The following is a 14,810-nucleotide window of genomic DNA, read 5'->3' as shown; positions in this document are numbered from 1 at the left end:
GACTTCACTTTTGTCTTTAAAAGTCACTCCTTTGATTCCTCAGGTTCAGTCAAATTGTTATTATTCCATTCACTATAGTTATTCGTTAAGGAGCGAGGTTTAGCAAATAATTCCTGAGCATACATTTAAAATGCAGGGGTTGGCTCCCACAGTATGGCCGGCGACATTAGCTAGCGCTCGCTCTACTCTCTCTAACGGGGAAACAGCGGACTACAAGAGACTGAGCTGTATCTGCCTGTATTTCCAACAGACTTACATTCAACGTTCGCTCACCCACACACACAAAGCCGGGAAAATTTTATTAATCCTTTTATTTTTTAAAGTTAATATAAAATTATAGCAAAAAAAAAGAAGGAACCTGAACTTTAGTAACACAGCTGAACAATCCGCAGCGGCGGTGGCGGGAGAAGAGATTTAATTTAGTTGATTTTCTGTGGTTGTTGGTTGTTCGCTAGTCTCACGGTGATGGAAGCTGCACATTTTTTCGAAGGGACCGAGAAACTGCTGGAGATTTGGTTCTCCAGGCAATAACCCGACGCAAACCAAGGAACTGGGGATCTTCCCACCATCCCAAGATCCGAGTGGGACATACTTTTGAAGGATGTGCAATGTTCAATCATAAGTGTGACAAAAACTGACAAGCACGAAGCTTATGTACTCAGTGAGAGTAGCACGTTTGCCTCCAAGAGACGTTTCACTTTGAAGACATGTGGTACCACCCTCTTGCTGAAAGCACTGGTTCCCCTGTTGAAACTTGCTAGGGATTCCAGTGGGTTTGACTCAATTCAAAGCTTCTTTTATTCTCGTAAGAATTTCATGAAGCCTTCTCACCAAAGGTACCCACACTGGAATTTCCAGGAAGAAATAGAGTTCCTTAATGCAATTTTCCCAAATGGAGCAGCATATTGTATGGGACCCATGAATTCTGACTGTTGGTACTTGTATACTTTGGATTTCCCAGAGAGTAGGGTAATCAATCAGCCAGATCAAACCCTGGAAATTCTGATGAGTGAGCTTGACCCAGCAGTTATGGACCAGTTCTACATGAAAGATGGTGTTGCTGCAAAGGATGTCACTCCTGAGAGTGGAATTCGTGACCTGATACCAGGTTCTGTCATTGATGCCACAATGTTCAATCCTTGTGGGTATTCAATGAATGGGATGAAATCGGATGGAACTTATTGGACTATTCACATCACTCCAGAACCAGAATTTTCTTATGTTAGCTTTAAAACAAACTTAAGTCAGACCTCCTATGATGACCTGATCAGGAAAGTTGGGGAAGTCTTCAAGCCAGGAAAATTTGTGACCACCCTGTTTGTAAATCAGAGTTCTAAATGTCGCACAGTGCTTTCCTCGCCCCAGAAGATTGAAGGTTTTAAACGTCTTGATTGCCAGAGCACTTTGTTCAATGATTACAATTTTGTTTTTACCAGTTTTGCTAAGCAGCAGCAACAACAGCAGAGTTGATTAAGAAACATGAACAAAAAACACAAAAAGAGAACACACATAGAAGGTGGTGGCTGCTTTTTAGATATTGATACCAAGGGCCATGCTTTCCATAACCACCACCTTGTAGTTGCAGAAAGCCCTAGATGTAATGATAGTGTAATCATTTTGAATTGTATGCATTATTATATCAAGGAGTTAGATATCTTGCATGAATGCTCTCTTCTGTGTTTAGGTATCCTATGCCACTCTTGCTGTAAAATTGAAGTGCATGTAGAAAAAGCCTTTTACTATATGAAACTTTACAACACTTGTGAAAACAATTCAATTTGGTTTACGCACAGTGTAATATTTCTCCAGGTGTCATCCAAAATTCCCCACAGACAAGGCTTTCGTCCTCATTAGGTGTTGGCCTCAGCCTAGCCATCTGGGACTGTTCTATTAATTGCTGCCAAGGCAATGGCACCCCACTCCAGTACTTTTGCCTGGAAAATCCCATGGACAGAGGAGCCTGGTGGGCTGCAGTCCATGGGGTCGCTAAGAGTCGGAGACGACTGAACGACTTCACTTTCACTTTTCACTTCCATGCATTGGAGAAGGAAATGGCAACCCACTCCAGTGTTCTTGCCTGGAGAATCCCAGGGACGGGGGAGCCTGGTGGGCTGCCGTCTATGGGGTCCCACAGAGTCGGACACGACTGAAGCAACTTAGCAGCAGTAGCAGCAGCAGGATTTTATGTCCAGTTACCTCCACTTTCTAGAACATATTCTCTACTAATGTTATTAAAACCAATTTATACTTCATACAGATGTTTTTGCAACAGCAATTAAAGTTTTTCTTCCATGAGTGGAGTCCTCTAAGAAAACTATCCATTCTGTGTATTTATATTTTAACACTGCTTCCTGTACTTGTATTACTTTGATTCCTTTCGTTACCATGGTGTCTCCCTTCCCAACCACACCCCCTCAATAAAGCAATACACTCTTACACTGTGGGTTTTATACTAATCTATACCCCAGAGGGGGAAGGCAGGAGTAGACCCTAGGCTTAATTTTCTTTTAAGGTCAATGGAGTTTGACATTTTTCATTGCCATGAGCTCTTTTGGAATAAACTATTGTTGATTAGCAAAGAAGGCGTAGATTGGTACTAGGGAATACTGGCAGAACTAACTGTATGGAAACTGTGCCATTTGGTGTCCCCCATTAAATGAAATGAGCTTCTAAAAAAAAAAAAAAATGCAGGGGTTTTCTTCTGCTTCCTCCTACAGAAACATGACTTCAGACATGCCCTCTTTCTTCAAATGTCTTTAATTAATGTGCTTGCCCCTTCCTATGTTCATAAAAATTTATTGACAAATATACCACCTTTGATATAGTCCCATTAATTGTTCCTGTGCCTGGAAAATTAGAATCTAAATCCACAAAACAGTCTCAACTATATATGTTTCTCTACACATTGATAAGTTTCATTCATCTAAACAAATTATTTTTTGTTTTCTAATTCTACTTATGAATGTCATGTAGACATGTCTTTGACTTCAGAGGTTACTTTTGCATTTGAGCATTGAAAATTTCAATAATTGGTGCTTAGGAAAAAATTAATTCTCCTTTTAAAACTCTTAAGATAAGCTTAGTGGAACTCATCAAAAATGAAACATTAATTGATGATTTAAACATTAAAATGATTTGCTACTCATTATTAAAAATGAAATTTTAACTTTTTACAGACATTATAGGAGTTCAATAAAATACTAAAAGCATAGATATTGTGTGTCCAGAATACAAACTGGAAAAAGGAAGAACAATGTCTACCTGATGCTTTTTACCCAACTAGACTAATGCTAGTTGTGGCTTAGATTTAACTATTAGTTAAATAGTTAATAATATTTAACTAAATAGTTAAATTTAACTATTTAGTTAAACTCCTGATTGATTGGAGTTTATACTAATTAGCTTAAATAAAACAGATAAAATAAATAAAACAGATTTAAAAATTATCATAGAATGAAATCGTTGTGGGTGTACTTCACCTTAAGTATCTATAGATGGTGCCAATATGACATTCAAATCCCCTAGAAGAAATCTAAAAGTCTAATGAACATACTTAAACTTATCTTCACTAATCTGAAAAACAGGCTATAACCAACTAAATATGATTTTTTATTTATCACTGAGTCACAATTTTTCTATCAAATTTCATGAGCTTCAATCACCTTCTGTATTCAGGACATAGGAATGAATTCTTGTAGGCTTGGCCAAGGAATTAGAAAAACTAGCAAACCACAAAAAGTCAACAAATCATACTTCAATAAATTTTTATGTATTTCCCCATGTACAGACCAAAGTAAAAAATCTTACATTCTATTTATATAGACTCTAAGTGGAATGTAATTGCTGAGAAATTATATAGACTCTAACGGTTAAGGAAACTTTGAAGATTAACTGTCTATTTTTCTTTATAAGGACACTGAATCCCAAGATGACTGTAATATTTCCATTTTTTCTTCAGCTGGTTTTCAGTAGAAACAGAATTAGAACTCCCATTCCTTAGCTGAAACCCACTGTCCATGAAGCATCCTGAGTAGTCTTATTGGAGTCTCTCTGTCTTTCTTTGTCTCTGTTACAAATATTCTCTGAAAGTGTCTTTAATGCTTTCTTTTTCAGAAACATCAAAGTTGTAACTTCCTGCTTGGCCGATTCTAGCTAGTACCTGAAGTGTTCCTCAAATTGGTCTATTAAAAAGTAGAAAGTTAGTCTGTTCCCAAATGGCTTATCTAAGTATTTTCTTAAAAGAAGAGATTTTTTTTAATCACACAGTGGGACTATAAAGAATCCTACCCTGTTTTGCATTAACCTAGATAATAAAACTGGCACCCCACTCTAGTACTCTTGCCTGGAAAACCCCATGGACGGAGGAGCCTGGTGGGCTGCAGTCCATGGGGTCGCTAAGAGTCAGACACGACTGAGCGACTTCACTTTCACTTTTCACTTTCATGCATTGGAGAAGGAAATGGCAACCCACTCCAGTGATCTTGCCTAAAGAATCCCAGGGACGGCGGAGCCTGGTGGGCTGCCGTCTATGGGGTTGCACAGAGTCGGACACGACTGAAGCGACTTAGCAGCAGCAGCAGCAGATAATAAAACTAAAGAGAAAGTGACCATGCAGCAGCAAAATGTTTATTAAAATCTTGTTTTAAATGTGTTAATGTTTCCAGCAAGCATACAAAGTAGGTCAAATGTTATCAAATTGTCTGTATTAAACCATCTGTCAAATGACACCTTAATTCAGTTCATTTCAGTTGCTCAGTCGTGTCCGACTCTTTGCGACCCCATGAACTACAGCACGCCAGGCCTCCCTGTCCATCACCAACTCCCAGAGTCCACCCAAACCCATGTCCATTGTGTTGGTGATGCCATCCAACCATCTCATCCTCTGTCGTCCCCTTCTCCTCCTGCCCTCAATCTTTCCCAGCATCAGGGTCTTTTCAAATGAGTCAGCTCTCCGCATCAGGTGGCCAAAGTATTGGAGTTTCAGCTTCAACATCAGTCCCTCCAATGAACACCCAGGACTGATCTCCAGTGTCTATAATTAGAGCCCATGGTTAAAAAAATAAAAGAGAGCATCATGTATTCTGCACACAAATTTCCAATCTTTCATCTGCTGAGTCAAACATTTCACAAAGGGAAAAGACCCAAGTATTGATTCTTATAGCAATAAAACTTCATGCTGTTATTTCTTGATCTCTGCTGAGTGCAATTTAGAATTAGCTTTCCCCCTCATAAATTCAATGACTTTTAGCTACGGCCTGCTTCTTTGAGAACTTCATACTACATTGTTTCATTCCTGAAAATTTCCCTCCACTTTTCCCCAGAAACCATATACATATAAACCAACCTTATTCCTTCACACATGAAGAGAAGGGGTGGGGGAGAAAGAGAAAACCTCCTTCCGTCATAGGAATGAAATAAAATAAAATGTCATCAAGTATTAATACTATATTAAAGGAAAATGGTGTTCATGGTTTTCAAAATGTTCCCTGATAGTTCTTGACCAGATTTTATTAAATCTTAGATATTTTCCAAGATACATACTTGTAATCCAAACAGCCCTTATACAACCCTTGCTATTGTTACTTACCTAAGTGGAGATTATTATGATAAAAATAAAGTACAGTTATCTTCGAACAGCAGAGCAAAACTAAAAAAAGAAAAACTTCATAAGCTTAAACTTTAATTGCTTTGAAGGTGATTTGTTGTATAAACTTAATAACTGGCATTATATCAAAGACATTAAAACAGTTTTCAACCTAAATATTTTTTTTGTCCAAAGAAACTGAACAGTTTCACTTGAAAAAAACTGAAGATGAGTCTTCGTTTTCACTCATCTTCTCATTAGATTAGATAGTTGCACTGGCTTTCTTTTTAAGCTTTCATCAATCTTCTTTTTACTATATAGTAAACAAACAGGAAAATAGAAAACCTCCATAGTAAATATAATGGCTTGCCATAAACCCCAGAAATCAGGCAACAGATCAAAGCTCATAATCTGTCTTACAACCACCTCCCTCCTTGAAGTAATACAGCCCCTCATTAGTGATAATGTTTGAGTCCACCAAAATAAAAATGAAATTTTTTCCTGCTTTCTTTAGAAGTGATTATTCAATATTTTGTTAATGAGGGCTGTATGTTGGCCATTTTGGAAGCATCTAGTATATACTGCTAAGAGTCCTTAACAATACAAGCATTATTTATGTGGGAGTTAAATTGTTTTGTTTTACTTTGACTATGAATAATAAAGAAGTGTTTTCTGAAAATATCATTGATAGTGAAAAAAGTATTTTTCTTTGCTTCTGGTCCATGTAAAAATCTAGGAAAGTGACTTGTCATTTGGACAGAAAGAACAATTAGCCCTCACTGTCTATATCATCAGTGGCTATGTGCTGCACTCTTTTCTTTCTTTGTTTTAAAACTTTGGTTACGTTTTCTGGTAGCAAGAGATACAAGTATTTTTTTTTCTCACTTTCCTGGAAAGAACTGTTCATAAGTAAATTGTGTAAACTGTAAACTGCTAAGAGATGACTAAGTGATTATTTTATGTAAATCTCCCATAGTCTCAGTTTTATACTTGCTAAATTTTAGGAGTTTGATATTTAGCTTTGAAAAATGAGATGCTAGAAGGTTAGGAGAAAGTATCTGGGGGGAGATGGATGGCACTACTATGTGCTATAATAATTTATTTTTCCTCTTTAGAAAGTAAGAAATGTATGGATTTTATAACAATGTTTCTGAACTTTAATTAATATAAGAATCATCTGAGATGCTTGTTACAAATTTTTTTCAACTCCTTGTTAAATTTTTTTTGTCAACTCAAATGCAGTAAATCAAAGTCTTGGGGGCCAGGAAGTAATTTTGATACAGATGGCCAAATATGACTTTCAAAATTCTAACCAACTCTTTACCCCTCTGCTGTCAAGATGGCTACAGAAATATGCTAAGGCTGTCTGTCTTTAGCAGTCTGGTCCAGTGGTTCCATGACTCCGGTTTCCTACTAGATGTACCAGGGAGAGTTGATGACCACAACACAGATCAACTGAGTCAGACTATTTGGAGATGAATCTGATGCACACACAGCTCTATGTATTCCTGACCTAGAACAGACTGCTGAGGACTGGCAGGAGTAACACAGTTTTGGAACGATGTTCTCCTGAAATACTGGGTGTGAAATCCCAGAAATACCTGCCAACACCATAAGAGTAACTAAAGATAGGCAAAAAATATTAGATTGGCCAAGAAATCCATTCTGGTTTTCCATAACATCATATGGGAAAAAAACCCAAATGAACTTTTTGGCCAACCCAATAATTGATATCATCTAAAGTCAGAGGCATATTGAAATATACCCCAGGTTTCTTCTTCAAAAGATGAGACTCATAATTTCCTTTTGGATTGGTATAAACACACGTAGAGAAGAGTGAACTTAAGCATACTGCTCAGTTTATTGGCATAAAGTGTACAGACTTGTACAACCAGCTCCAGACCAAAAAACAGACAATTAACAAAGGTTCTCATTATTCTCCCTTCCAATCACTGTATCAATAAGGAAAACCACTATCCTGAATTTTAAAAGAATAAATTAATTTTGCTATTTCCTATGCTTTATATAGATGGAACTATACTTTACATAATGGAACTTTCTCTTGCTAGTTTCTTTCCCTTAACAATGTGTTTGCAAACTTCATCAGTATTGTTGCTAAAACTGTATATCACTCATTCACATTCCTATTTATTCTGTGTGTCTGTTCATCAGTTCTATTATGTATTAATATTTTGGTAATTGTAGTTTTTGATGATCATGAATGGTACATTATACATTTTGGAAAACAAATGTATGGTTTTTACTAAATAAACCTATGAGTTGAACTACTTGTTGCTAGAATATTCGTATGTTCCAAAGTTGTACCAATTCACAGTTCCACCAGCATTGTACAAGAATCCAGTTTTTGTCTTCACCAACATTTTTTTTTTGTAATCATATTGGTGGTTATGAAGTATTATTATGTTATATCCTGGATTAATTCACATTTCTCTTATAACTAATGAATTTAAGCATCAGCTTATAAGTTTACTGGCCACTGGAATATCCTTATTCATAAAGTTTCTTCACATCTGGAAATCTGGCCCACTTTTGTTGGGTCATCAATCTTTTTCTTATAGATTTGTAAGGATTCTTTTTATACTCTTGACAGAAGCCTTTTGTCATGCATATGGATTGTGAATATTTTCTCCCAGTGCATAGCTCACCTCTTCACTTCCTTTACAGTAACTTTTAAGGACAGAAATTATCTTTAACATAATACAATTTTTCAACTCTTTTCTTTCATGCTTATACTTCTTCTGTCCTATTTAATATTTCTTGGCCTACTCCAAGGTCATGAAAATGCTCTCATATGTTTTGCTCTAACATCTTATTTTATTAATAAATTGCATTTCAGCAATCCACCTAGAATTGACTTTTGTTTATGTGGTGAGGTAGAAACCAAAGTACTTTTTCTCTGTATAGCTATATTAAACTCAGCACCATTTACTGAAAAGATAAAGCATTCTTTCCTATACATGCAGTATCTTTTCTTTCTTTGATAAATCAAGTGAAAATACACATAATGTTCTATTTATAAATTATTTATCCTGTTCTGTTTGTAGTTTATCTCTGTACCAAATCACATTATATTAGTTATATATTATCTTATAAGTATACTAATGAGCTTATTTTGTGATCATGATGCTAGTGTGTTGAAATAAGAAATTCTGTGGTTGATGTGACTTATGGGGAGTGTGTGGTCTCTGTGTGCGCAAGCACTCACATTTGTGTGTGTTTCACAGAACTACTTGGTCTTTATCTTTTTTTATTATATACAAATAATTTAATTATATAATACTCAAGCTGCCAGATCACATAGAGTTTAAGCATAGCTAATATTTTTGGATATATTTAAAAAGGACAAAGGAACTTTTGCAACTGGACTTCCACGTGCAAGCAAATGATGTAATGGATTAATAAAAAGAAGGCCAGATTTGATAAGGGTTTCCCAACACAATGCTAATATTCCTTGCAAAGCAACTTCTTATCCAGTAAATTGATGAAAGTTCAATAATTTGTCCTTCACAACAAATCTAGCTATAACTCTACCAAATAAAAGCAAGTGGTCATATAATTGATCATGTTGTTAACCTTGAGGGAAGAGATTTTAATTTGCAGCTATATATAAAATATTGCAATCCATTAATGATTCCATGTTCTGCCTAGTAGTCTGTCAATTCTTATAATAAAATAAGATAAAATTCATGAGTTTATTATGTTAAAAGGCATCCAGTCTGAAAGAGGAGTCTTTCGTAGGTTGGAATTTAGAAAATTGAATCAAAATTGCAAAAAAAGCAAGAAAGGAGCCTTACTCAAGCCACACACACACACACACACACACACACACACACACACACACAAAGAAATGGGGGGAATAAAGGAGTGAATTAACTCTTTTGACTGCTTCTGTAATTACATTTAGTAAGTAAATTATCAGTTGCTGACTTTAGTTTTTTGCATAGACTCAATTAATGCTTGACATGGACGGGTTCTGTGCAAAATAGACTGAATCAGAGAACTGTGTGCAAGTGCTTTTGGGAGAGGGTCTTTGAGAATGATATACCTCCAAGACAGTGAAGGAAGCAATTTAAGGCAAAGAGGACACTTACCCTGTCTCAGTCATTCCCATGCTGCTGCTGCTGCTGCTAAGTCACTTCAGTCGTGTCCGACTCTGTGCAACCCCATAGACGCCCACCAGGCTCCCCCGTCCCTGGGATTCTCCAGGCAAGAACACTGGAGTGGGTTGCCATTTCCTTCTCCAATGCATGAAAGTGAAAAGTGAAAGTGAAGTCGCTCAGTCATGTCCCATAGGGAGCTCTAAAGTTGAGATAGTACTTCAGAAATGTCGGATTTATAGAAAGACCCAGGCCTTTGTGGGCTTCCCTGTGGCTCAGACGGTAAAGAATCCACCTGCATTGCAGGAGACCCTGGTTCAATCCCTGGGTCGGGAAGATCCCCTAGAGAAGAGAATGCCTACCCACTCCAGAATTATTGCCTGGAGAATTCCATTGACAGAGAAGCCTGGCGAGCTGCAGTCCATGGGATCGCAAACAGTCGGACACAATTGAGCGACTAACACATTATCTGGGCCTTTTTGTACCTATGCATAGACCAGTGATTGGATATGAAATGTCCCTTGAGAGAGAGTGGGACCATGGCAAAGGCAGTTCTCCTGGCCGATGGAACTTGCAGGGGAGGCATTCAACTCAGCCATCAGCAGGCAACATTCCCAGCAGGTAGGGAGATGAACGCTTCATCCCAGGTAGACTCTGGTTAGGGAAATACAGTGTCATTCAGATCAGATCAGATCAGATCAGATCAGTCGCTCTGTTGTGTCCGACTCTTTGCGACCCCATGAATCGCAGCACGCCAGGCCTCCCTGTCCATCACCACCTCCCGGAGTTCACCCAGACTCACGTCCATCGAGTCAGTGATGCCATCCAGCCATCTCATCCTCTGTCGTCCCCTTCTCCTCCTGCCCCCAATCCCTCCCAGCATCAGAGTCTTTTCCAATGAGTCAACTTATGACCAACCTAGATAGTATATTCAAAAGCAGAGACATTACTTTGCCGACAAAGGTCCGTCTAGTCAAGGCTATGGTTTTTCCAGTGGTCATGTATGGATGTGAGAGTTGGACTGTGAGGAAGGCTGAGCGCCGAAGAATTGATGCTTTTGAACTGTGGTATTGGAGAAGACTCTTGAGAGTCCTTTGGACTGCAAGGAGATCCAACCAGTCCATTCTGAAGGAGATCAGCCCTGGGATTTCTTTGGAAGGAATGATGCTAAAGCTGAAACTGCAGTGCTTTGGCCACCTCATGCGAAGAGTTGACTCATTGGAAAAGACTCTGATGCATGTCAGCATTACATCTAAAGATCTCTTTAAGAAAACTAAAGATACCAAGAGAACATTTCATACAAAAATGGGCACAATAAAGGACAGAAATGGTGTGGACCTAAGAGAAGAGGAAAATATTAAGAAGAGGTGCCATGAATATACAGAAGGATAATACAAAAAAGATCTTAATGACCCATATAACCATGATCATATGATCACTCACCTAGAGCCAGTCATCCTGGAGTGTCAAGCCAAGTGGGCCTTGGGAAGTATCACTACAAACAAAGCTAGTGGAGGCTATAGAATTCCAGCTTAGCTACTTCAGATCTTAAAAGATGATGCTGTTGAAGTGCTGCATTCAATATGTCAGCAAATTTGGAAGACTCGACAGTGGCCATAGGACTGGCAAAGGTTAGTTTTCATTCCAATCCCAAAGAAGGGCAATGCCAAGGAATGTTCAAACTACTGCACACTTATACCCATTTTACATGCTAGCAAGGTAATGCTCAAAATCTTCCAAGCTAGGCTTCAACAGTATGTGAACCCAGAACTTCCAGATGTACAAGCTGAATTTAGAAAAGGCAGAGGAACCAGAGACCAAATCGCTAACTTCTGTTGAATCATAGAAAAAGCAAGAAATTTCCAGAAAAACATTTACCTCTGTTTCACCGAGTACACTAAAGCCTTTGACTGTGTGGATCACAACAAACTGTGGAAAATTCTGAAAGAGATGGGAATATTAGACTATGTTACCTGCATCCTGAGAAATCTATATGCAGGTCAAGAAGCAACAGTTAGAACTGGACATGAACAATGGACTGGTTCCAAATTGGGAAAGGAGTATGTCAAGGCTGTATATTGTCACCCTGCTTATTTAACTTATATGCAGAGTACATCATGAGAAACTCTGGGCTGGATGAAGCACAAGCTGGAATCAAGACTGCTGGAAGAAATATCAATAGTCTCAGATATGCATATGACACCACTCTTATGACAGAAAGCAAAGAGAAACTAAAAACCTCTTGATGAAGGTGAAAGAGGAGAATGAAAAAGATCGCTTAAAACTCAGTTTTCAAAAAACTAAGATCATGGGATCTGGTCCCACCACTCCATGACAAATAGATGGGGAAACAATGGAAACAGTGACAGACTTCATTTTCTTAGGCTCCAAAATCACTGCAGATGGTGACCACAGCCATGAAATTAAAAGACGCTTGCTGCTTGGAAGAAAAGCTATGACCAACCTAGATAGCGTATTCAAAAGCAGAGACATTACTTTGCCAACAAAGGTCCATCTAGTCAAAGCTATGGACTTTTCCAATAGTCATATATGGATATAAGAGTTGAATCATAAAGATGGCTGAGTGCTGAGAATTGATGCTTTTGAACTGTGGTGTTAGAGAAGACTTTTGAGGGTCCTTTGGACTGCAAGGAAATAAAACCAGTCAATCCTAAAGGAAATCAACCCTGAATATTCATTGGAAGAACTGATACTGAAGCACCAATACTTTGGTCACCTAATGCGAAGAGATAACTAATTGGAAAAGACCTTGATACTGGGAAAGATTGAAGGCAGGGGAAGAAGTGGATGACAGAGGATGAGATGGTTGGATGGCATCACCAACTCAACAGACATGAGTTTGAGTAAGCTCTGGGAGATGATGAAGGACAGGGAAGCCTGGTGTGTTGCAGTTCATGAGATCACAAAGAGTCGTACATGACTGAGTGAAGTGAACTGAATTGCACCTTTGGAATCCACTTGTCTCACATAATAAATTTACTTCATATACAGTTCCTCCAGGATTCTGATTGTTCTCATTTCCTGGGAAAAGTTAAATGAAAAAGAGTAGTGGGACAAATTACAGTCCCCATGACTGCAGCTAGTTTCAGGGCTGATTAATAATCATTAGCATCCTATACTATCAACTCCAGATCAATCACAACTTCAGCAAGTACCTCTGCTTTTCTTGGTGGCTTACCTAGTGACGTGAGTGAGACATCCAGCCCTGAGAGATCTAAATTCTGGAAACCATGCCCTTCTCAAGTCATGGCTGCTGATCATGTCCACTCACTGTCATAATTTGACAGAGGACCCCCAAGAGGAACCCCATTGAATCACTTGGGTCTCAATCAGATTCTTCCCTGACTTCATTGTATAATGGCAGTCATATCACTTCCTGATTATCAAGTCAATTTGCCCTGCTAATCTATTGAAAAAAAGGCACCCAGGGTGCCTGGGTGACAGCCATACCTTAAGGCTTAATGAGACCCTTGCTGTGTCACTTGATGAAAGCATTCCCCTTTTAGGAACCAAAGTCTCTAGAACCATGTAATTTAGAGCTTCAGTGACAGATCTACTTCCCAAGTGAATCACTGAGATGATAAGAGGGTTGACTCCTACTTTCGCCAACTGCTTCCAAGATTCTTGTTTCCTGCTCACTGAAGGCATATGGCCTTTCATTTAGGATGTATCCTGCATCTCAGAAGATGACACCTTATCCTTGCAAGGTACCATCTATAAGCTAACGCATCAGCTGGGCCTTCAAAGATCTTTTCTAGGGGCAGGGAGAGTAATGACTGTAAGTGGGCCTAAGGTTTCTTTGAGGGCATGATAAAAAAGGTCTAAATTAGATTGTGGTCATGGTTGTATAATCTGTGAACGTTCTAAAACTCATGGAGCTGTACACTTAAAGTGAGTGAATTCACTAGCTGGTCATTTATATCTCAATACAATCTTTTTTAAATCTTCTCTTCACTTTTATTTGGTTTTTAATTTATTCTTTTACTGGATCCTATTCAAGTTTGGCCTGGAAAGTCAAGCAACCTCCTCTAGAACAATCTTATGGGATGGTGTAGAATGAAATCGAAGGGAGCTAGCCCTTCATCTCCTTTTGTAAGCTAAAGACTGGCAAGCAGCAAGACTTGGTGGCAAAGTGAGGAAGTGCTGGAGCAGATAAATGTGAGTGAAGCTTCTCTTTACTTCTAATAATTTTCAGTTAGTTTTCTTGGATTTCATGTATTACCATTATGTCAGAGACTTAAATTTTATATTTTCTCTCCTTCTGATTTACATTTAAGTATTTACAACTATAAACTTCCTTCATTAAAACATTAACTGAATTCCAGAGATTTTTCTTACATTGTATTTTAAATAGCCACCATTTTGATTTTATCCTGGACACACTGATTATTTAGGAAAGCTTTATTTTTTTAATTGGAGGATAATTGCTTTACAATGTTGTGTTGGTTTCTGCCATACAACAACATGAATCTGCCGTAAATATACATGTGTTCCCGCCCTCTTGAACCTCCCTGCCTCCTCCCATCCCATCCCACCCCTCTAGGTTGTCCCAGAGCACCAGGTTGAGCTCCCTGTGTTATACAGTAACTTCCCACTGTCTTAAATATGTAATACACATGTTTCAATGCTACTCTCTCAATTCATCCCACCCTCCACATCCCTTACTGTGCCCACAAGTCTGTTCTCTATGTCTGTGTCTTTATTCCTGCCTTGCAAATAGGTTCAGCAGGACCATTTTTCTAGATTCCATATATATACATTAATATATGATATTTGTTTTTCTGACTTACTTCAGCTGTATAACAGGCTCTAGGTTCAACTTTGTTCTTTTTCTGTAACTGAGTAATATTCCACTATTTATATGTACCATAACTTCTTTATTCATTCATTTTTCCAAGGACATTTAAGTTAATTCCTTGTCATAGCTCTTGTAAATAGTGCTGCAATGAACATTGGAGCACTTGCATCTTTTTGAATTATGGTTTTCTCACAGTATATGCCCGGTAGTGGGAATTTTGGGGTCATATGGTAATTTTATTCCTAGTATTGTAAGAAATCTCCATACTGTTCTCCATAGTGGCCATCAA

The 14,810-nt window shown here is 38.2% G+C and overlaps 1 pseudogene; it reads left to right on the top strand.

Moving 5' to 3' along the window:
- The first annotated feature begins 394 nt into the window (after positions 1–394).
- LOC113896549 lies at positions 395–1,486 on the top strand (annotated as a pseudogene).
- The last annotated feature ends 13,324 nt before the right edge of the window (positions 1,487–14,810 follow it).

Source organism: Bos indicus x Bos taurus, chromosome 7 (assembly GCF_003369695.1).
Source record: "Bos indicus x Bos taurus breed Angus x Brahman F1 hybrid chromosome 7, Bos_hybrid_MaternalHap_v2.0, whole genome shotgun sequence".
Taxonomy (NCBI): domain Eukaryota; kingdom Metazoa; phylum Chordata; class Mammalia; order Artiodactyla; family Bovidae; genus Bos; species Bos indicus x Bos taurus.
Note: the sequence above shows the minus strand (reverse complement) of the source record. Positions and strands in the feature narration are given on the sequence as shown.